Raw genomic sequence first — 23,297 nt, forward strand, 5'->3', positions numbered from 1 at the left:
GTCGAGCAGTATTTGTTCTGATTGTGATCTCGTCGCACCCGCGTAGGCGTATGCGCCTGATCTTTACAAATTAGTTATAAACTGGTGTACCGAGCAAATACCTTTAGCTAGGACACTGATTCAAATGTCATTCAAATGTCTCTATGAATGTTCTAGTACCCAAGTGAAACAATAAAACTGTTTGCTAGGATATAAGTGAAAATCGGTATTAAACTGAAAATTACAAAATAATGAAAAAAGTCTTCTGAAAGGATTCGTAATAACAGAAAACTTGGGTCAGAGGAAAACTGCATTCGAAGGAGTCCTAAAAGCCCAAAATGTCCAGTGCCGAGCAAATGCTAGTACTACGGTAGAGTCGAAAAGGAAATGAAAGAAAACGGCGCGATGCGATTACGTAGCTGGCCCATCGCGCATACAGTGGTCAGTGACAGCTCGAGCTTGTGATTTTAGCAGTTCTGTAATCGTTCTACTACTCTGTGCAACCGTTGTATTAAAGAGATTGTTATATAAACTACATATTAATATTGAATACTTGTTATGATTTCACCTCGACATTTCGATGAAAAATATTCGGTACCGATCCGAACTGAGCAACGCACAGAATTTTTTTTTTTAAAGGGACCATAGCACCGTGTTAAGCACTACCTCTCATTTTCGTTTAAGAGTCTTACATCGATGCCGCCAACGGCTCGAGAGCTTTTGGGTATTTCAAGTAGTGCGTAGGTGGACAAGAGACCAGTGAAAGTATGCTTAGGCGTTTGGAAGAAAAAATGCCTGTCGGTGACGTTACGAATTTTGGAACGATGCAGACACACGAATCCGAAACAGCGATGACAACGATTTACATCATTATAAACTTTTATTTTTCTGACCTCCGTCGCCCAGCTGGGTGTTAGTAACGACTCTGAGCGACAGAAATACCATACAGTAGATAGCACTAGTACCAAAATTTCTGAGCGACGTGGCGCAAAAACACACAGGTAAGCACTTTCGCCACCGGTTGGACAATTTATGGATGAGTTAGGAGCCTTACCTGCAGGCTGGGATAAAAGAAACGTCACTAATGGTGGCATAATGAATATCTTCAGCGATGAATGAAAGAGTGGAAAGAAGACACCAATGTATACTCGTAAGTCGCCAGTCGTTCGCGTACTGTTGGTAAGCGTTTGTCTCTCTAAACGCACATCATTTAGTAAAGAGGGATGGCCATTTTCTCACAGAAACTGGACCACAACGTAAATGATCACATTTTTTGTTATTGGCAGAGCGTTTCACTAATGTCAAATTCACCTAGCCTCTCGAAAAACGGATGGTGGCATAATTTGACGTATTTGTATCAGTGTCCAACTTGGCATTTGATGTTCACTTAAATCTTTGCCCAGCATGTGTCTCTTCTCTAGTCTTGCGACTAACCGCACCATAGAGTATGAAAGTACAGGGAACCGTCGCAATACTACACTGAAGAGTCACACATGATCGCAATGAATCTAATGCTTCACGCGGGGAAGCAGGACCCGGAGATAGAAAGGAAGAAAAAAATGTTGTAGTTTAACGGCTCGTCGTCAGAAAGATTATTCGAGACAGATCACTCGTTCAGACAGACAAGGATCGGAGACGCCGTCAGCCGCGGCCTTATCAGAGGAAGTTAGCCAGTTAACCGGAAAGGTGCAAAGCACGAGCCCAGTGTATTGACCACAGGGCTACCTCATCCGGTGCGAAGCATGAATGACGACGGTACGTAGCGGGTGCACTGTTTTTTTCCCTTTGACTCCAGGTCTTGAGGAGACTGAAGCCAAGTACAATGCTTTCGGACATCCTCCTCAACCGCAACCGCACTTAACATGCTACTATAGAATGAATCACTACCGTCATACTTCAGTGATAAATTCCGAATCTGCTGCCAAGATTTCCACCATTAAGGACTGCTTAAAAATTAAGCAGATCTAAAGAAGCGAGGAAGCAATTCTTTGATTTATGCAGCTCAAACAGCAACCGCAGATCCATGTACGAGGCAAAGAAATAAATATTTATTCCACGATTTTCAACAACCGTTACCAACATCTCTTTGTCTAATGCTTATAGAGAGAGATTTATGTCTCACAACGTTACTTCCCAATTTATGAAGGAGACAGATTCAGCTCAAGGCAAAAACTACCGTTTTTTCATAGCTTTTTGGGCCTACATAAAAATAGCACACAACTGGCGAAAAAAAATAAGAATGACGCGCTCTCTATGTATTTTCACTACTCCACACGTCCGACGTTTTCGCTGTTAGGTATCTTTGCTTGCATATACTGCTTCGACGTGCCGCTCGCGGTGCTCTAAAAAGAAGAGCGAAATAGTAGAGCAGGACGACAAAGCAAGCACGTTCTTGACATCGCTGCCGCTAGAACGGACTGCGGGTAACTGTAGACGTTCAATTCGCCGTAAGGCGCTCGTTCGGCTGATTCGTGTGAACTTCTGTGTAACTTTATGCAGGTTATTTACAGTTAATGAGGCTTAAAACTGTCAGGCATAGAAGACAGAATTAGGTACTTGTCTACCTACACACGATTAAAATGAGGAAGTTGTTTTGTAATGGGCACGTATTGAAGGTTTAGCCTGTGTTATTACTACCACAGATCGTCGAGACGTTTGTTGAAAAATTATGATGATATTTTTCTTTCCTTATTCTCATGAATACAGAAATGGCATATCCTACTCTGAACGTGCTGTAAGTAATCCAGTAACTCGTCAGTCGTTTGGAGTTCACTATTGTCGAACTCACACTCCGAATTTACGATGAAGTACATATATCAATGAAGTTCATTTCTTCCAATGCACCTTTCGGGAAATGAATATTTGTACCACGTAGTATTTGTGGTAAATTTTTGTCACACAAAAGGAAACGAGGAGGAGGAGGTCATATGACACGGCTTTAGCTATATTCCAAACCAGCACAGCTTTAGTGACATTTACAACCGTTTTACTGACAATATCTTACTATTCTCATCAAATAACTATGTTTTATGTAATTATTTATGCTCTTGCTATTCTTTTGGGCAGTTTGTTTGCTCTGACTAAACCTTTGTGTAAGGTATTTGGAAATAGAATGTCTCTGTCTATATGCGAGATTATACAGATATGTATACCGTCTCTGAATATGCGTGTTTGTTCATTTTCTTGCATTTCTCTTCTGTCCATGACTTACCGACTTATTTCGACTTTCGAGACTTCTTCTTCTTTTACTTTTAAAAGTTTGACCGTCGATCGTCTTAAAGTTTAGATGACCAAACCATATTGGGTGCGTTTTCATTTCCTCTGCAGTTGTCTGCTCCACCACAATTCGTCTCTGTGACTCTTTCTGATCCTAACATCGCACCATTTCTCTGAGCATCATAAAATGCTACTGACGTTCAAAAGGTACTCGTCTTAGGAGGACACGGTGCATCGATTAAAACAATTAACACCCATAGGAAACCAGATACGACAGTTTCCTTAGAAAAATTATCTGAGATTGATACCGACATTTTTGCTACGTCACCCCAGAATGTTCTTTGCTCCAATAAACTCGGGGTTTAGTATTTTATCCATACTCAGCAGCTGTACTTGTGTGCATAGAAATAATCAGCATCCAGGTGGATAAAAGAAATTTAATTTCCTAACCAGTTTCGGGCACTTAGTGGCCTTCTTCAGAAGATTGTACCTATCGTATTTTCGAGTGTCAACAATCAGATGCTTTCAGCAAAATGCCGTTGTTATGTGGCACCTGCACAAAAGTGGTATAAAGAAGTCAAACAACAAGTTTGACTTGCATTATGAACCACATGACAACTGCATTTTGCCGAAAGCACCTTATTGTTGACATTCGCAAACAATGCGATAGGTTTAATCCCCTGAAGAAGGGCAATAAGTGGCCGAATCCGGTTAAGAAATTAAATTTCTTTTATGCAGCCGGCTGCTGATTATTTCGATATAAAGTAGGGGCTTCTTCTGTCGTGGAAAACTGTACCTGAAGATCTGAAAAATATTTCTTGCTCTGTAGATCATCAAGGTAGGTCGGCGAAACTGTGGAATCGATCGAAAGACGAATAATTTGTTAAAGAGTGCACGGAGACTGTGACGGGCATGCTAATGACGGATGGGCGAGGCGGAGGAAGCGACTAGCCGCTGGCAGCAGTAGCCAAGAGGAAGGTAACGGTGCCACTAGCGACGGAAAGTATCGGGCAGCTGGCCGCGGCGGTGCCGTTAGGCCTTCCTTCCTTACCTTGGCGGCGTGCTCTCGCGTCGTCAGCGATTCGGCCGTCACGATCGGAGCATCGCGTTCCGCTGCGACGCTCGATGACAGGAAGCGGGTGGTCGGCTCAGGAACCTGGGGGACTGCTCGCCGGGGGTGCACTCGGTAGGCCTGGGCGAATGGAGCGTTCTAACCCTGTAACTGCTAGCGATGAGGTCCGAGGTACGTGGCGCGTGCGCTGTGAGCTGCGTGTCCGTCGCGTGCGACTGCCGCTGCGCTACTGACAGCGGGCCGGCGGCGGCCGGCGCACACGCGGCACGCCCCTGGCGGAGGCGGCGGGCACTCGCGGCCGGCAGCCCCCACCACGGCCGCGCCGCCGCTCCTGCCATCCAGTTCACCAGCGGTCCTCGGGCCGGCCACCTGTCGTGCGTTCTCCCTAACGACAAGGCGCAGGAGTGCAGATACTGCAAGTGTTGTTCAAGCAAAGTTAGCGATTCGTTAGAAGGAGTGAATACACTACTGGCCATTAAAATTGCTACACCACCAAGATGACGTGCTACAGACGCGAAATTTAACAGACAGGAACGAGATGCTGTGATATGCAAATGATTAGCTTTTCAGAGCATTCACACAAGGTTGGCGCCGGTGGAGACACCTACAACGTGCTGACATGAGGAAAATTTCCAATCGATTTCTCATACACAAACTGCAGTTGACCGGCGTTGCCTGGTGGAACGTTGTTGTGATGCCTCGTGTAAGGAGGAGACATGCTTACCATCACGTTTCCGACTTTCATAAAGGTCGGATTGTAGCCTATCGCGATTGCGGTTTATCGTATCGCGACATTGCTGCTCGCGTTGGTCAAGATCCAATGACTGTTAGCAGAATATGGAATCTGTGGGTTCAGGAGGGTAATACGGAACGCCGTGCTGGGTCCCAACAGCCTCGTATCACTAGCAGTCGAGATGACAGGCATCTTATCCGCATGGCTGTAACGGATCGTGCAGCCACGTCTCGATCCCTGATTCAACAGATGGAGGCGCTTGCAAGACAACAACCATCTGCACGAACAGTTCGACGAACTTTGCAGCAGCATGGACTATCAGCTCGGATACCACGACCGCGGTTACCCTTGACGCTGTATCACAGACAGGTGCGCCTGCGATGGTGCACTCAACGACGAACGTGTGTGCAAGAATGGCAAAACGTCATTTTTTCGGATGTATCCAGGTTCTGTTTACAGCATCATGATGGTCGCATCCGTGTTTGGTGACATCGCGGCGAACGCACATTGGAAGCGGGTATTCGTCATCGCCATACTGGCGCATCACCCGGCGTGACGGTATGGGGTGCCCTTGGTTACACGTTTCGGTCACCTCCTGTTCGCACTGACGGCACTTTGAACAGTGGACGTTACATTTCAGATGTGTTACGACCCGTGGCTGTACCCTTCATTCGATCCCTGTTAAACCCTTCATTTCAGGAGGATAATGCACGACGGCATGTTGCAGGTCCTGTATGGGCCTTTCTGGATACAGAAAATGTTCGACTGCTGCCCTGGCCAGCACATTCTCCAGATCCCTCACCAATTGAAAACGTCTGGTCAATGGTGGCCGAGCAACTGGCTCGTCACAATACACCAGCCACTACTCTTGATGAACTGTGGTATCATGTTGAAGCTGTATGGGCAACTATACCTGTAAACGCCATCCAAGCTCTGTTTGACTCAATGCCCAGGCGTATCAAGGCCGTTATTACGGCCAGAAGTGGTTGTTCTGGGTACTGATTTCTCAGGATCTATGCACCCAAATTGCGTGAAAATGTAATCAAATGTCAGTTCTAGTATAATATATTTGTCCAATGAATACCCGTTTCTCATCTGCATTTCTTCTTGGTGTAGCAATTTTAATGGCCAGTAGTGTAGCTTACCGAATGTCGGAATTTCCTAGCAGATAGCCAAAGATTCGTATCCACATCACTGACGTCGATTTGCAGTAGGATATTGGAACATAATACTGTGTTCCATTCTTATGAACTACCTCGAAGAAAACGATCGGTTTATACGCAGTCAGCACGGATTCTGAACCAGCTCTTTATTCTCACAGAGTAATGAGTGCTATCGACAAGCGATCTCAAACTGATTCCATATTTCTAGTGTCTGGAAGCCATTTGATACAATTTATCACAGGCAGCTGCTATCCAAATTGTGTGCGTACTGAACAGCATCTCAGTGGTATGACTGGATTCGTGATTTCCTGTCAGGAATCCCAAATTTCGTAGCAGCTCATGTAAAGTCACCGAGTAAAACAGGATTGACATCTGGCATTCCCAAAGAAGTGTTCCAAGCCCCCTGCTGTTTCTGACCTACACAGAGTGTAACGAGTATAAGTGCAGATATCTTTATGTGGCTGTTTTCCCTACATCGAACAGTCTCCCCACAAACGTGTCACATAACTTAATACTTGATGTTTTCTGCGTAGTCGTAACTGCACCACTAAGTTGACTGCGCCTGTCAGTGTAGACTAAACGTTTTACATCCATGCATCCACAGTTCAATACGTGAACTGCTGTCCAACATAAGCATTACTGGTTTTATCTTGGCACGTTTACCTGGAGATACCCACCTGAAACCTTAGTACTGGTAATAGCTATGATTATTAGTTTGTAAATGACATAAATACTGATGTAATGACGTTCATCACACCGCCCTCGGTCATCAACAGAAATATCTGCGTTTATACCGTTACTCCCTGTGTAAACAATTTGGGAGACTATTTGAACAGCCCGCATATATTTTTTGCAGATGATGCAAAATGAATTAGACAAGATAGCTATATGCTGCGAAAAGTGCTAACTGACCCTCAATTACGAAAAGCCTAAGGTCATCCAAATGAGTACTAAAAGGAATCCATTATACTTAGGTCACACGGTAAATCACACAAATCTAAAGGCAGTAAATTCAACGAAATACCTAGGACTTAATTAATTGATTGAACTTAATTGACGAAAGGAGAAAATATAAAAATGCAGTAAATGAAGCAGGAAAAAAGAAATACAAACGTCTCAAAAATGAGATCGACAGGAACTGCAAAATGGCTAAGCAGGGATGGCTAGAGGCCAATGTAAGGATGTAGAGGCTTGTCTCACTAGGGGTAAGATAGATACTGCCTACAGGAAAATTAAAGAGACCTTTGGAGAGAAGAGAACCACTTGCATGAATATCAAGAGCGCAGATGGAAACCCAGTTCTAAGCAAAGAAGGGAAAGCAGAAAGGTGGAAGGAGTATATAGAGGGTCTATACAAGGGCGATGTACTTGAGGACAATATTATGGAAATGGAAGAGGATGTAGATGAAGATGAAATAGGAGATACGATACTGCGTGAAGAGTTTGACAGAGCACTGAAAGACCTGAGTCGAAACAAGGCCCCGGGAATAGACAACATTCCATTAGAACTACTGACGGCCTTGGGAGAGCCAGTCCTGACAAAACTCTACCATCTGGCGAGCAAGATGTACGAGACAGGCGAAATACCCTCAGACTTCAAGAAGAATATAATAATTCCAATCCCAAAGAAAGCAGGTGTTGACATGTGAAAATTACCGAACCATCAGTTTAATAAGCCACAGCTGAAAACTACTAACGCGAATTATTTACAGACGAATGGAAAAACTTGTAGAAGGCGACCTCGGGGAAGATCAGTTTGGATTCCGTAGAAATGTTGGAACACGCGAGGCAATACTGAACTTACGACTTATCTTAGAAGAAAGATTAAGGAAAGGCAAACCTACATTTCTAGCATTTGTAGACTTAGAGAAAGCTTTTGACAATGCTGACTGGAATACCCTCTTTCAAATTCTAAAGGTGGCAGGGGTAACAGGGAGCGAAAGGCTATTTACAATTTGTACAGAAACCAGATGGCTGTTATAAGAGTCGAGGGGCATGAAAGGGAAGCAGTGGTTGGGAAGGGAGTGAGACAGTGTTGTAGCCTCTCCCCGATGTTATTAAATCTGTATATTGAGCAAGCAGTAAAGGAAACAAAAGAAAAATTCGGAGAAGGTATTAAAATCCATGGAGAAGAAATGAAAACTTTGAGGTTCGCCGATGACATTGTAATTCTGTCAGAGACAGCAAAGGACTTGGAAGAGCAGTTGAACGGAATGGACAGTGTCTTGAAAGGAGGATATAAGATGAACATCAACAAAAGCAAAACGAGGATAATGGAATGTAGTCGAAGTAAGTCGCGTGATGCTGAGGGAATTAGATTAGGAAATGAGACACTTGAAGTAGTAAAGGAGTTTTGCTATTTGGGGAGCAAAATAACTGATGATGGTCGAAGTAGAGAAGATATAAAATGTAGACTGGCAATGGAAAGGAAAGCGTTTCTGAAGTAGAGAAATTTGTTAACATCGAGTATAGATTTAAGTGTCAGGAAGTCATTTCTGAAAGTATTTGTATGGAGTGTAGCCATGTATGGAAGTGAAACATGGACGATAACTAGTTTGGACAAGAAGAGAATAGAAGCTTTCGAAATGTGGTGCAACAGAAAAATGGTGAAGATTAGATGGGTAGATCACATAACTAATGATGAAGTATTGAATAGAACTGGGGAGAAGAGGAGTATGTGGCACAACTTGACGAAAAGAAGGGACCGGTTAGTAGGACATGTTCTGATGCATCAAAGGATCACAAATTTAGCATTGGAGGGCAGCGTGGAGGGTAAAAATCGTAGAGGGAGACCAAGAAATGAATACACTAAGCAGATTCAGAAGGATGTGGGTTGCAGTAAGTACTGGAAGATGAAGAAGCTTGTACAGGATAGGGTAGCATGGAGAGCTGCATCAAACCGGTCTCAGGACTGAAGACCACAACAACAACAACAACCTAGGAATTAGCGTTACGAAGAAATTATATTGGAACGGTCACAGAGACAATGTTGAAGGAAGGCAAAGCAAAGCCTATGTTTTATTGGCAGAACACCTAGAAGGTACAACAAGTCCACTAAAGAGACTGTATACACCACGCTTGTCATTTCTCTCTTAGAAATATTGCTGTGTGATGCTGAATACTCAGCAGAGGATTGATGGAGGACATCGAAAAAGTTCAAAGAAGGACAGCTCGTTTTGTATTATCGCGAAATAGGTGAGAGAGTGTCATGGATGTAAAACGCGAATTGGTGTGTCATTCATTAAAACAAAGGCGTGTTTCATTGCGGAGAGATCTTGTCAGGAAATTTCAATCTCAAACGTTACCCTCCGAATGCGAAAATTATTTGCTGACACTCACCTATATCGAGAGAAATGATCATTCTAATAAGATACGAGAAATCAGAGCTCTCGCAGAAAGATTTAAGAGTTCGTGTCTCCCGTGCGCTGTTAGAGAATGGAACGATAGATCAATAGTGCGGAAGTGGTTCGATGAATCCTCTGCCAGATAATTCGATGGGAACTGTAGAGTAGTCATGTAGATGTAGATGTAGTATGTGATCAAAAGTATCTGGACACCCCCAAAAACATACGTTTTACATATTAGGTACATTGTGCTGCCTCCTACTGCCAGGTACTCCATATCAGCGATCTCAGTAGTTGTTAGACATCGCGAGAGAGCAGAATGGGATGCTCCACGGGCTCACGGACTACCAACTTGGTCAGCTGATTGGGTGTCACTTGTGTCATACTTCTGTACGCGAGATTTCCACAACCCTAAACATCCCTAGGTGCACTGTTTCCGATGTGATAGCGAAGTGAAAACGTGGAGGGAGACGTACAGTACAAAAGCGAATAGATCGACCTCGTCTGTTGACTGTCAGAGACTGCCGACAGCTGAAGAAAGTCGTAATGTGTAATAGGCAGACATCTATCCAGACCATCACACAGGAATTCCAAACTGCATCATCATCCACTGCAAGTACTGTGACAGTTAGGCGGGAGGTGAAAAAACTAGGATTTCATTGTTGAGCGGCTGCTCATAAGCCACACATCACGCCCGTAAATGCCAAACGACGCCTTGCTTGGTGTAAGGAGCGTAACCATTGGACGATTGAACAGTGGAAAAACGTTGTGTGGAGTGACGAATCACGGTACACGATGTGGCGATCGGATGGCAGGGTGTGGGTATGGCGAATGCCCGGTGAACGTCATCTGCCAGCGTGTGTAGTGCCAACTGTAAAATTCGGAGGCGGTGGTGCTATGGTGTGGTCATGTTTCTCATGGAGGGGGCTTACACTCCTTGTTGTTTTGCGTGGCACTATCACAGCACAGGGTTACATTGATATTTTAAGCACCTCCTTGCTTCCCACTGTTGAAGAGCAAGTCGGGAATGGCGATCGCATCTTTCAACACATTCGAGTACCTGTTCATAATGCACGGCCTATGGCGAAGTGGTTACACGACAATAACATCCCTGTAATTCACTGGCCTGCACAGAGTCCTGGTCTGAATCCTACAGAACACCTTTGGGATGTTCTGGAACGCCGACTTCGTGCCAGGCCTCAGCAATTGCCATTCATACCTTTCCTCATTGCAGCACTCCGTGAAGAATAGGCTGCCATTCCCCACGAAACCTTCCAGCACCTGATTGAACGTATGCCTACGAGAGTGGAAGCTGTCATCAAGGCTAAGGGTGGGCCAACACCATATCAGCATTACCGATGGAGGGCGCCACGAACTTGTAAGTCATTTTCAGCCAGGTCACCGGATACTTTTGATCACATATTGTACATCGAGAGAAACGACCATTGTAATAAAACACGAGTAATCAGAGCTTGCACAGAAGGATTTAAGATTTAGTTTGTCCCCCGCTGTGTTAAAGAGTGGAACGCTTGATCAAAGTGCTGAAGGTGTTCGATGAATCCTCTGCCAGGCAACTGAATGTGAACTGCAGAGTAGTCATGTAGATGTAGATTTATACCTAGACACAAGGGGCGTTCAATAATTAATGCTACATATTTTGTTTTGAAAGGAGGTTGGTTGTATTCACGATACTAGTACACCATATTATTCTTCACTCTTTTGGTTGCGGAACACTAGTTTTCAAAATAATCTCCGTTCAATGCTACAGCTTTACGCCACCTTACCGGGACGTCCTGTATTTTCACACGGTATCGCTCTACTGATCGACGTCGGAGCCAAAGTCTTGTTGCATCAATACCTCCCATTCATCCAGGTACATCTGCCTGCGGAGTGCATCCTTCATTCAGCCAAACAGATAGAAGTCAGAAGGTGCGAGACCTGGGCTGTAGGATGGATGAGCGAATGAGGAAGAACAGTGCAGTTAGGTTTTATGAGCTGATGTCGGGTGCGCTGACCAATCGAGACGGCAGGTTGAGTAGCGAGGTGTTTGGTTGTGATCGATCGTTCACCTCGAATGAGAGTGTCCGCGCGTTCTAACACTGCATGGGTCACAGCTGTGTGCGACTGGCCGGCACGCTGGAGATGGGACAGGTTTGCGCAACGTCGTTCCTATAATGACAAACGCCTCGCCCATCGACTCACCGAGCTTTTGTTCACTCCCAGGTCTCCGCATTCTTTCTGCAAGAGCCTATGAGTAAGTGTGACTCTCTGGTTTTCCGCCAAATAAACCCAATGACAGCTCTGCTTGGAACGTACTAACGATGCGAACTCCATTTTGAAGACTACGTACAGCGCCACCCCCTATCGGAACTTCGTGAAGCAAGAATACTCCACGATGTCCCACGACAAATTCTGAATTTTTTCAACCGAAATTTCATGAGAAAAAAGTGTAGCAATACTTTTTGAACGGCAGGCTGTTCTTGACGGAACAAATCGATAGAGGTGAAGGTAACTACGAAAGAACAGCACTGGAGTTTAACAGGGCTGTTACTATTAACAATATACTTATATTAGCGAACCTGGCAATCCCTCGAAATTGCTAAATATGTATGGGAATTGGATATATATCCTAATCTCCTTCTCCCTCCTCTCTATCACCTCCTCCCCCTTCTCTCTGTCCGTCTCCTACTCTCTTTATCCCTCTCAATGTCTATTTCTTTCCCCACCCCTCACTCTGTCCATCTCCTCTTGCCCTTCCCTCTGACCTTGAGCTTTTTTTTTATTGTTGTTGGTCTATTGCCAACGAATCCCTGAATTGGAATTGAAATCGCTCAACATGAATGGATGAATCGGTCGGGGTCATCGAATAAAGGGTATAAAACACCTCTGCTGCTGGATCTGTGAGCATAGGAGCTTTGATCACAGTATTTGGAATAGTTTTAATTGGCAGACGGGTATGATTACAAAGTTTCGGATGATTCAGATTTCGTAGTAGTATTCTAACCACAAACCGATAAGCCACAAGTACATCTTTTCTGTTTACCGTTAAAACCGACTGCGGTTTTTTTCTTTTTTTATATAATTATGTTCAAAGGATGTTCCAGCAAAAATGTAACAGGACATAGAGAATGCTCCGCTGAACAGTTTGAGGTAGGGAAGCTGGGATCGGAGAAGCCAGCTTAAGTAGATATGAAAACAAACTTGTCTACTGCTTTGTCTAGCTTTAATGTTTTCCTGCTTATTTACAACTAAAATGCGTACAAGTTTACACGTACTGTGCTGTCTGCTAACAAGCAAATTCTTTATTTCCTGCAAGGGAACAAGGAGGAAGAGCCTGATTACTAGGAGATCGACTGAATGGTCACTTGTACTTGGGGGTCGTGCAAAGAGTTGTACCTGAGTTGCTGGAGAACGTACTCTTGGCTATTCGTGAGAGGATGTGGATACGACATGACGGTGCACCGTCTCACCTCAGTGTGGATGTCTGCAATCCTCTCAGTGCTGTATTTGCTGGTCGCTGGACTGGAAGGGGAGGTCCCATTCTATGGTCTACGAGGTCACCTAACATGAATCCCTTTGATTACTCGTACTTCCTATGGAGATATTTAAAAATCACTTGTGTATGAGATCCCAGTGGATACGGAGCTTGACACGGATGTAATTCGAAACACACCAGGCAGTTTGTCAGGGTGAGTCAGAATCTTGTTCGCCAATGTCAGGTTTGCTTCGAGACTGATGGCCGTCACTTTCGGCACATTTTGTAAGATACAGTACAAATGGTACATTCATTGACTGTAACTAATGTTGTCATTACTAACTAAACTACACTAAACTGAAGTAACTAAAGTACACAGCAATGGGATTTTATTCCTCGTATCTCCTCAAGCTGGCTCCTCCGTCTCCAGGTTCCTTATCTCAAATTGTTCAGTGGAGCATCCTCTATGTCCTGCTAAATTCTTGCGCGCGCTTACGGAAACACGCTGTGTGTAGAGAGAATATATATGGAAAAAGCAATTTGCCTGATGCTGTAAATGCCCTTCAATTGTAGTTAACGCGAGAAAGAAAACGAAACCGCATATTTTCACAACACAGTACAGTACAGCAGTTTATTTCTGAGCTGCGACTTCCTGCGATGCTCTTGGCAGGATAGTTTCTCTGCGAAGTTACGCGCTTTGCGGCGTCGTGGTTGGCTGGCGCCCTCTATTTAGGACGGCCGCGGCTAGCGAGGTGAGACTCGGTCGGGGGCAGTGACGGAGGGAAGACAGTGCACGCAGGCAGCATCGCGAGTAGTCAGTAGGCGCTCGGTGTGCTGCGAGGACGCACCGTGTTGACATTCCGGCGCCTGCGTCTGGCGGCGAGCGGAACTGGAGTGCGGAAGCAGTCACCGGTCAACACAGGCTCTGTTTAAGAGTCGTGTCTGTCTCGAATCCTGAGGAGAGCGCGGGAGTTTACCCTGGCGTGCATGTTAACAGCGAGCTCCTGGGCTAACTTTAAATGGTGAGCCATTTTGTGGTGGAACTTTTGGATGTGTTTGCTCCGTGTAGCCACTTTGATATTTGCTAGTCATTCCTTAAACCGCATGGACGTGGGTCCAGTATACTTGGTAATGCAAGTCCATGTAACTGCCCTGTGCCCCGGTTCCGTTGCATTGCAGACTTCTTCCCTGTTAACAACTATAATAGTAATAATTTTGCGCCGTCAAACGGTGCTTTGGTATTTAAGGTTGTGTGCGGATTGTCTTGTAATTATCACCTTAACGCTAGTTGTGGTTTATAAATTTATCAAATGAAATTTCACGTAACTGGAGATTGTTTAATGGACTAGTGCTTTAATAGTAACTGCGGTTGGCACACTGTAACGTTTAACATCTACATCTACATGACTACTCTGCAATTCACATTTAAGTGCTTGGCAGAGGGTTCGTCGAACCACAATCATACTATCTCTCTACCATTCCATTCCCGAACAGCGCGCGGGAAAAACGAACACCTAAACCTTTCTGTTCGAGCTCTGATTTCTCTTATTTTATTTTGATGATCATTCCTACCTATGTAGGTTGGGCTCAACAAAATATTTTCGCATTCGGAAGAGAAAGTGGGTGACTGAAATTTCGTAAATACGAGGCCTGTTCAGAAAGTAAGCTCCGATTGATTGCCAAATTGAAACCACAGTGAACATCAGAAATGTTTTACTTGTAACAATTAGCTACACCTTTCAGCTACTTCTCTACGTAGTCGCCGTTCTGACTTAGACTTTTGTCATAGCGTTGTACCAACTTTTCAATAGCCTCATCATAGAAGGCAGCCGCCAGTGCTTTCCGCCAATTCTCCACGCTGGCCTACACCTCGTTGTCTGTGTCAAAATGTTGTCTTCAAAGACAGCGGTTCATGTGACCAGAGATGAAACTCAGGGGGAGACAATTGCGGACTGTATTGTGGGTAATCTCACATTTCCATTTGAAAACGATGCAGGAGCATCTTCATTGCCCCTGCAGAATGCGGCTGAGAATTGTCTTGAAGAAGAAACAGCACGACAGTTATGTAATGTTAGCTGCATAGCTTCAGGCGAAATTTCTCACCAGGCCCTCGTACTTGGCGGCAGACACTATTTTCTAGACATCTTTACGCACTCACTGCGAGCTCAGAAATGAGAAGAGCGACGTGATGCTAACTGGGGTTATACTAGAGACACTACCCAACACATCTGTGCAAAGCTTTATCGGATTTTCATAGTCGTTTCCATTTCGCGACCGATCGGAGCTTACTTTCTGAACGCCCCTCGTATATCTCGCCGCGACGAAAAACGTCTTTGCTTTAATGACTTCCATCCCAACTCGCGTATCATATCTGCCACACTCTCCCCCCTATTAAGTGATAATACAAAACCAGCTGCCCTTTTTTGCACCCTTTCGATGTCCTCCGTCAATCCCACCTGGTAAGGATCCCACACCGCGCAGCAATATTCTAACAGAGGACGAACGAGTGTAGTGTAAGCTGTCTCTTTAGTGGACTTGTTGCACCTTCTAAGTGTCCTGCCAATGAAACGCAACCTTTGGCTCGCCTTCCCCACAATATTATCTATGTGGTCTTTCCACTCTTCCTGCATTTGGTGCTACCCACTACTTCGCTGTTGGTTTTAGTATCTTAGTGAACTGTGTATTAATACTGGGTTTGCGTGTTCTAGAAGCCGTTATTGGTGTGCGCAGGCCCTCCTGCCTGTTGTCACTTGAGCTCTCGACCACGGAATTCAGGCGCGCTGCCGATGTGAACGCCAAACGTCGAGAATGTGCTGACTCCTGTCTAGATCTTTCAGGCTATCATAGCATCATATTGCCGAATGTTATCGTTTTAATTTTACAACTAGTGAGCTCAGATCTGCAGATATGTTACAAGTTATATTTGTGTAAAGTTGGGCCTGAGGCTGTTTTTATTTTAAAGTTTTTGGAATTATTCTCATTGCTTTTATACAATTGAACAATCGTTGTAGATCACAGCAATTTGAAAATGCTAATTTGTAATTGTGTTGTTACCAGTGTTCTGTTTTAATTAAAGTGGTGAAAATAAATTTTTGTATCCTAAAATGGGGCCAGCATTCCCCTCCAGCAACCCATGCGCCCTGCTTGCCAATACTATACCTTACCACTTTATTATAATCAGTTTTAACAGAAAACCTGTAAATTTTTGTTTTAAAAAATACACAGCCTTTGTCCTGCGGAATATTTATTAGAGTATCATGTAAAAATCTCAAGTAAATCGGTATAGAGCTTTTCTAGATTTTATCTTACAGTGTTTCCCCTCCGTATTAGAAATGTATGTTTATGTACCATATATATTAAAAAATATATGGCCTATGCCTAACAATTTGAACTAAATCGATCAAGAACTTTACGAGATTTTGGTAACAACGTTAAATAAATCTGTGTAGCGTACGTCATTCCGAACGTTTATTAGAGTATCGTGTAAAAATCTGAAAAAATATTAATTTTAAAAAAATGCAGAAGGCTGTATTTTCTGTAATTATATTATTTTATTTTGCTACCGGTTTCGGTTCTACCACATGACGCCGTCATATTTTAATCTTGTCCGAATTTCTGATTTTTCTTGACAGTTATGGTTTTCTGTGGCAACTTATGTTAAAATATGTATGATATGTGATACATCTGCAATAATTTTCCTGCCGTTGATGATGGTTCAGAAGCGAAACCGGTAGCAAACTAACATAACACGTGACATTATTACCGACAGCACAGTGTTATGCATCTTTTAAAATTTGTACATGCTGCTGATCATCGCCTAAACAAGATGTTCTGAAGAAAATATTTCCAGAACTTTTACAGATTTTTGCTTAAAACGATCAACCAGATCGTTATGACCACCTACCTAATAACCGACACGGCCAACTTCGGCACTGACAGCAGCGGCGCCTCAACGTGGCGTGCAAGCAATGATTCCTTGGTAGGTCGATGGAGGGAGTTGGCACCACATCTACACACACAAGTAACCTAAATGCAGTAAATTCTGGGAAGCGGGGCGATGAGCTCTAAAGACACATTCAATCACATACCAGATGTTTTCGATCAGGTACAGATCTGACGAGTTGGTAGGGGGGAGGGGAGGCTTCACATTAATGGGAACACGCCACTGTGGTCCTTGAACCACTCCAGCCCAATCCTGGCCTTGTGACACGGCGCATTATTTTGCTGAAAATGCCACTCCCGTCGGGAAACATGATCGTCATGAAGGGGTGTACGTGGTCTGCCACAAGTGTTCGATACCCCTTGGTTCTCTTGGTACCTTGCACGAGCTCCACTGGGCGTATGGATGGCCATATGAATGTTCCTCAGAATATAATGGAGCTGGCGCCAGCTCGTCTCCATCCCGCAGTACAGGTGTCGAGGAGCTGTCCCCCTGGAAGTCGATGGATCCACGCCCTCCCATTGGCGTGATGAAAAAGGTATCGGGATTCATCAGGCCATACAACGCTCTGCCACTGCGCCAAAGTCCAGTGCCGATGGTCACGTGCCAATTTCAGTCGTAGTTGCCGACGTTGCGGTGTTAACATTGGCACATGCAGGGGTCTTCTGCTGCGAAGGCCCATCGTTAGCAGCGTTCAGTGCACTGGGTGTTTACACACACTTTTACTCTGCCCAGCATTAAAGTCTGATGTTACTTTCGCCACTGTTTGCCGCCTGTCCTGTTTTACCAGTCTGCTCAGCCTATGATGCCCAACATCTACAATGAGTGTTGGACGCCCATCACCACAGTGTATGCACATGATTTCACCTTGGTTTCGCTACGTGTTGAAGACACTCACCACAGCACTCCTCCAACACCCGACAAGTCATGCAGTTTCCGAAATGCTGTGCCGAGCTTCCGGGCCATCGTAATCTGCCTCGGTCAAAGATAGATCGCGCACCTTGCCTATTCTACAAATGGACAGTACGCATAGTAACACTATATGCGATGTACGTGTGACTGACTAGCATCATTCCTCTCCAGGTGACGCTACTCTCGCCTGGGCAGGTTTATATCGATACTAGGTAGGTGACCATATTGTTAAATACCCGATGAAAAAGCGAGCGGATCGATGTGAGCGCCCGGCCGAGGCAGCCGCCTCGGTCTCGCAGGGGCTGCCGATCGCCGTCCGGCGGTGCTTGTGCCGCCGCCCGTCCCAACGGCCACCCCGCTTACGACGACACAAGCTACAGCTGGCGGAAAACAGCTTACGACGACAGCGGCTTCGTAAATAGTACACTCTGGCAGCACTACGCATGGCGACAATTCTCGGCCCAGGCCCCGGCCATGGCTAATCATCCTGCGTCTTTCTCGACAACGTTCGCGTTCTGGCACCAGACACAGCTCCACGGGCAGGATAGGTGGCCTGGAAAACTATGTGTCCATCACGATTCCTATTGAATCCACGACAGGATGCGACGACGCGCCAGGCGCTCCCAGTTAACGTCAAACAATGACAAGGGTACTCAGTCCGACGAAGACCACACACAAGGGCCCGCATCTGACTCCAACATAGACTGGCTCCTCGCGATCGACATCGATACTGATGGCGATTTCCAATTTTTCTGACGGAAGAAGACTGGGTGCAAAAGGAAAGACTCCAGACACATCGACGACATCAGCAAACGTCAACTACATGCTCCGACGTCCAATAAATTCGATCCTCTCCAGACAGAGGCGGAACAAATGGACGTCAAAGTATAACTGACAGCTACAGGAGCCACTACTTAACCTACTCCGGGACCGTCCATCTATCACCATTCAGTATACAGGCCTGTACTTCTCTCTAAATGCAGAATTGAAGAAACATGTCCGTGGGCCAATCATATCCGTCTACAAAGGTGATAACATCAAATATCATTTTGAATCGATTACAGACCAACGACTGGGACTCCGCTTCTTCCGGGATGCAAACATTTCGTTCGTTATCACCAGCTGATAAGTCATTGAAAGTCGTGGTTAAGTACCTGTCAGCGGAGATCACTGCAGAATCTGTTAAAAAAGAACTTCAATCCCTAGGATTTCCGCAGGTGTCGGTTCATCGATTCAGATCTAGAGATGAACAGCTGAATAAACTTGTGCCTTAACTAGTCTACTGTGTTCCCAGCAGGTGCAGCCAGCCAGTCCACCTGTGTGACATATACTGGACACTAAGGTACAAATTGAGACTTACCGCCCAAAGGAAGGAACGCCATAGAGCAGACGCCATCAGCAGTTCTTCACACAGCTTCCTTGCTCACTACCATCCCGCTGTGTCAAGTGTACCGACAATCACCCATCCAACGAATTTACCAGAACTGAGGCCCAGAAACCCAACTGCCAAGGCGAGCATCCTACTAAATGGAGGAGATGCCCATCCCACCAGCAGGCACTGAAAATCTACACAGCACAGGGCCAACCTGCACTAGCCCGCCAGCAGCAACCAACTTTAACCCCACTAGCACCACCAATGGACACCCTAAAGGATTTACCATCACTGCAACCATAGGCGGCCCCATCAACTTCCAAGGAACGTTCACCAAACCTTTGGAACAGACAACTGCTGGCTCCAGCGACTTCAGACCAGCCTGCTGTCGACTTTAGTGAACTGTCTCATTTCTGAATGTGTGTCCTCACTCCACCGGAAGGACATCTTCTCTGTTCAGGGAAATGTTTCAAAAGCTCATCATTTCATCAGACACAATATCAAAAATTCTTGCCTGCTTTGACTGCACCATGAAGATCTTTGCTTCCAACAATGGCTTGTAGATCCTTAAGGATGCAAAACTTCATATTTGGTATCTTCAGTGCCAATGGAGTACTTCGCAAGAAACTGGAACTCAAAGTTCATCCTCTGCCATAGAGTGGATGTTCTGTTTTGACAGAGACCCACCTCTGGCCAACACCGTCCTTAAGCTCCAGAATATGATTGGTTACCGTACTGATCATACAGGTGGCCATGGGTACATGGGCATATTCATTAACAAGGTCATCATACGCACACTGTTCACCCTTCCTCAACTTGCCACATTGGTGGCGATAGCTATCACCATCAACACAGCCCATGGCGTTGTCACACTGATAGCAGCCTACCGGAGTTCACCGAGTCAATTCGACGAACGATACTTCACAGCAATTTTTGACCATTTCTATCAGGTACCCCTATGTTGAGATCGAAATGCGAAGCACTACAGGTGGAACTCTTGCTATAACAAGAGGAGAACAACTCTACGCCATTGAGGAATGGCTGGGGCAATTAGCTTCTGTCCTGATGATCTGATACACGTTTTGCACAACAGGACCCTTCACCCCAATGTTCTCGATGTTGCAGTGGTAAAGAACCTCTGTCTTGTCCTCCAAATCACCCGCATAGTGGACCTGACCTCAGACCACTACCTGGTTATTGGTATAATCAGGAATGATCTGGAACACATGCAACTGCTCACATATGTGGCCATGAACTGGGATCAGTACGCTGCATGACTCAACAACAATTCCCACCCGATGGTAGACGTCTCAACCACTGAGGCCCTCTCAACCATAACAGGGAAAACCAAACGACAAGCATCAATTCACACCGCATACCAACCTCGGCACCATGAGACCTTATCTCCTTTGCTGCTAGACCTCAAGACGCTCAAAAAGAGGGCCCAATAACAATGGCAACATTTCTGCAATCCTGCTGATCGCAGGGAGATGAAGAGACTGCAATGGGAGATTCCCATCCGAGCCACTGAGCACCAGATAAAAGTATGGAAGGACAAAATGGCCACTCTCACCCTGCAATCTAGGAGCAAGTGAAGCCTAGTATCATCTCTCCAATACCTGAAACTTCTGAAACTGGCCATCCAGGGCGCAGAAGGCGAAATCATAGCCACAACATTCGAGGCCCAAAATACAATAGGTCATAATGGTGGCGATTAAGACATTGCACCGACATGGCAACTGATACAGGAGATCAGGGGCACAGCTTTTCTGATGCTGCCAGAGCTGACAATGCCCACTGAAACTGAGACCCTGATCCGTAGGTTGGGAAACCATTCACCTCCTGACCCAGACGAGGTGACTAACATTCAGATCAAACAGCTACCAAAAAAGCCGTTAGTACTTCTCTCTTGGATCTTCAACCAGTGGCTGTTCCTGGGATATTTCCCATATCAGTGGAGGATCGCCCACACAGTCCCACTACCAAACCCTGGCAGAGATCTGATGCAACCGACCAACTACAGACCATTCAGTTTGGTATCCACGTTATAAAAACTTCTTCAATGGCTCATCGTTGTCAGACTGAAACAACCAATTCTGGACAATGACGTTATCAATTCTGATCAATTTCTCTTCGAACTGACACTGTTCACCAAAATCCAGTTTCTACGAGTGGCGGAATACATTGTTTACTACCTTAACGTATCAAGCTACAGGGCCGCCATTTTCTTGACATAGAGAAGGCTTATGGTCGTGTGTGGAAGGACAAATAACTGGTCAAAATTCATCACTTGGGAACAGTTCCGCCCTACTGCTTCCATCCCACTGACAGTTTCCTCCAGCATCGACAACTCTTGGTTAAGATGGAAGGGCATCTCTCTAGCTTGAAACATGGCATCCCCCAGGGATTGGTACTGTCACTATTACTATTCGTCATCTATGTGAACGATTTCACAACTCTTCCGCTGGTGGTACTGGGCCAATTCGCTGGTGATTCCACCCTGCCAACTAGCAGTCATCAAGTGACTGGTTATTAGGCGTCTTAGCAAAAGCTCATTGCCACCGAATGGAGGGCTACAGGCAATGCCATCACCTTAACGCTGCCAAGAACCGCACTGTAATGTTTCTACACGCCAGCACCTGACCTACCCGACAGGCTCACCGTTCACCATAGAGAACTGGAATTGGCTGACCATGTCAAATATTTGAGGGTCATCCTGGACCAGGGTGCGATTTGTGCTTTTACCAGTGGGGGGGATGTCTTGAGCGGTTAGTAGAATTATATATGTTACTAGCTTGGACCGTGGCGTTACGCATGGTTAAACAGCTATTTATAAATAGATGTTAATGCTGAAACTCACTATTACGCGTATGCACTATCAGAAAAGCCATCCCTTGTTATATCTTTAAAAGTACATTATAGATAAAGCTTATTTACAAAATCATCTACATACAGGTATACGAGGGGAATTCAAAAAGTAGAGGCACATTTGTGAAAAGCTGTACTTATTATGATGATTGAAAACTGAAACATATTAATAGTATTAATAGTAAGACTTATTAAAAACTTTCAGTGTTCTGTTCCACAAATTTAAATTACATGTAAAGTTTTACTCCAGTGCGTGGGAAATAAACATCCCGGGTTGGGATGCATAAACTAAAACCAGAGGAGGGGATGGTCTGATGCAGAGGGGGGGAAATCCCCCTCATCCCCCCCTGCAAATCGCACACTGTCCTGGACAGCAAACTACTCTTCAAACAACACGCCGAGGGGAAACCGGTATAGATCCTTCGCCTCATCATAAAGTTGTACCTTCTGTTTGACAGCACTGATATGGAAGTCCACACGAAACCTCGCCTCTTCTGAGCAACAGTCCTCCCAGCGATGTTGTACGGCTTTTCTTCATGGGGAACAACATATACTTCGAATCTCTCAATCATTGAGTGACTTCAGAACCGGCGCTTTCATCTCATCCTAGAGGCACCGAGTTGGACACGAGTCCTGAATTTACACGCCCAGCTGAACTAATCAACTGTACAAGAGTCGATGAATCGATCATACTCGTCACACAGAAGTTGGTGGATAAGGTCGAACTCGTGCTTTTGCACTCAGGACACCTGGAGTACACGAACTCAGTTATTCATCGGCGCTGGCACCGCATTAGGGTGCTTTGTGCCATCATTGAAGTCCCTTCATTACGTCAATCCTAGTAACCTACATATCGTAAGGACCTGAGGACCATGAGCCCTCAGTCCTCATCAGGTACACTCCTGGAAATTGAAATAAGAACACCGTGAATTCATTGTCCCAGGAAGGGGAAACTTTATTGACACATTCCTGGTGTCAGATACATCACATGATCACACTGACAGAACCACAGGCACATAGACACAGGCAACAGAGCATGCACAATGTCGGCACTAGTACAGTGTATATCCACCTTTCGCAGCAATTTAGGCTGCTATTCTCCCATGGAGACGATCGTAGAGATGCTGGATGTAGTCCTGTGGAACGGCTTGCCATGCCATTTCCACCTGGCGCCTCAGTTGGACCAGCGTTCGTGCTGGACGTGCAGACCGCGTGAGACGACGC

At 45.2% G+C, this 23,297-nt stretch overlaps 1 protein-coding gene across 1 annotated transcript in view; it reads right to left on the bottom strand.

Moving 5' to 3' along the window:
• LOC126236429 (protein dimmed-like) overlaps positions 1-4,487 on the bottom strand; it is a 281,430-nt gene extending 276,943 nt beyond the window's left edge. Inside the window, exon 1 of the mRNA XM_049945731.1 lies at positions 4,247-4,487. The gene's annotated coding sequence lies outside the window, so the exon portion shown is untranslated. The remainder of the gene's footprint in view (positions 1-4,246) is intronic.
• Between the last annotated feature and the right edge of the window lie 18,810 nt (positions 4,488-23,297).

Source organism: Schistocerca nitens, chromosome 2 (assembly GCF_023898315.1).
Source record: "Schistocerca nitens isolate TAMUIC-IGC-003100 chromosome 2, iqSchNite1.1, whole genome shotgun sequence".
NCBI lineage: Eukaryota > Metazoa > Arthropoda > Insecta > Orthoptera > Acrididae > Schistocerca > Schistocerca nitens.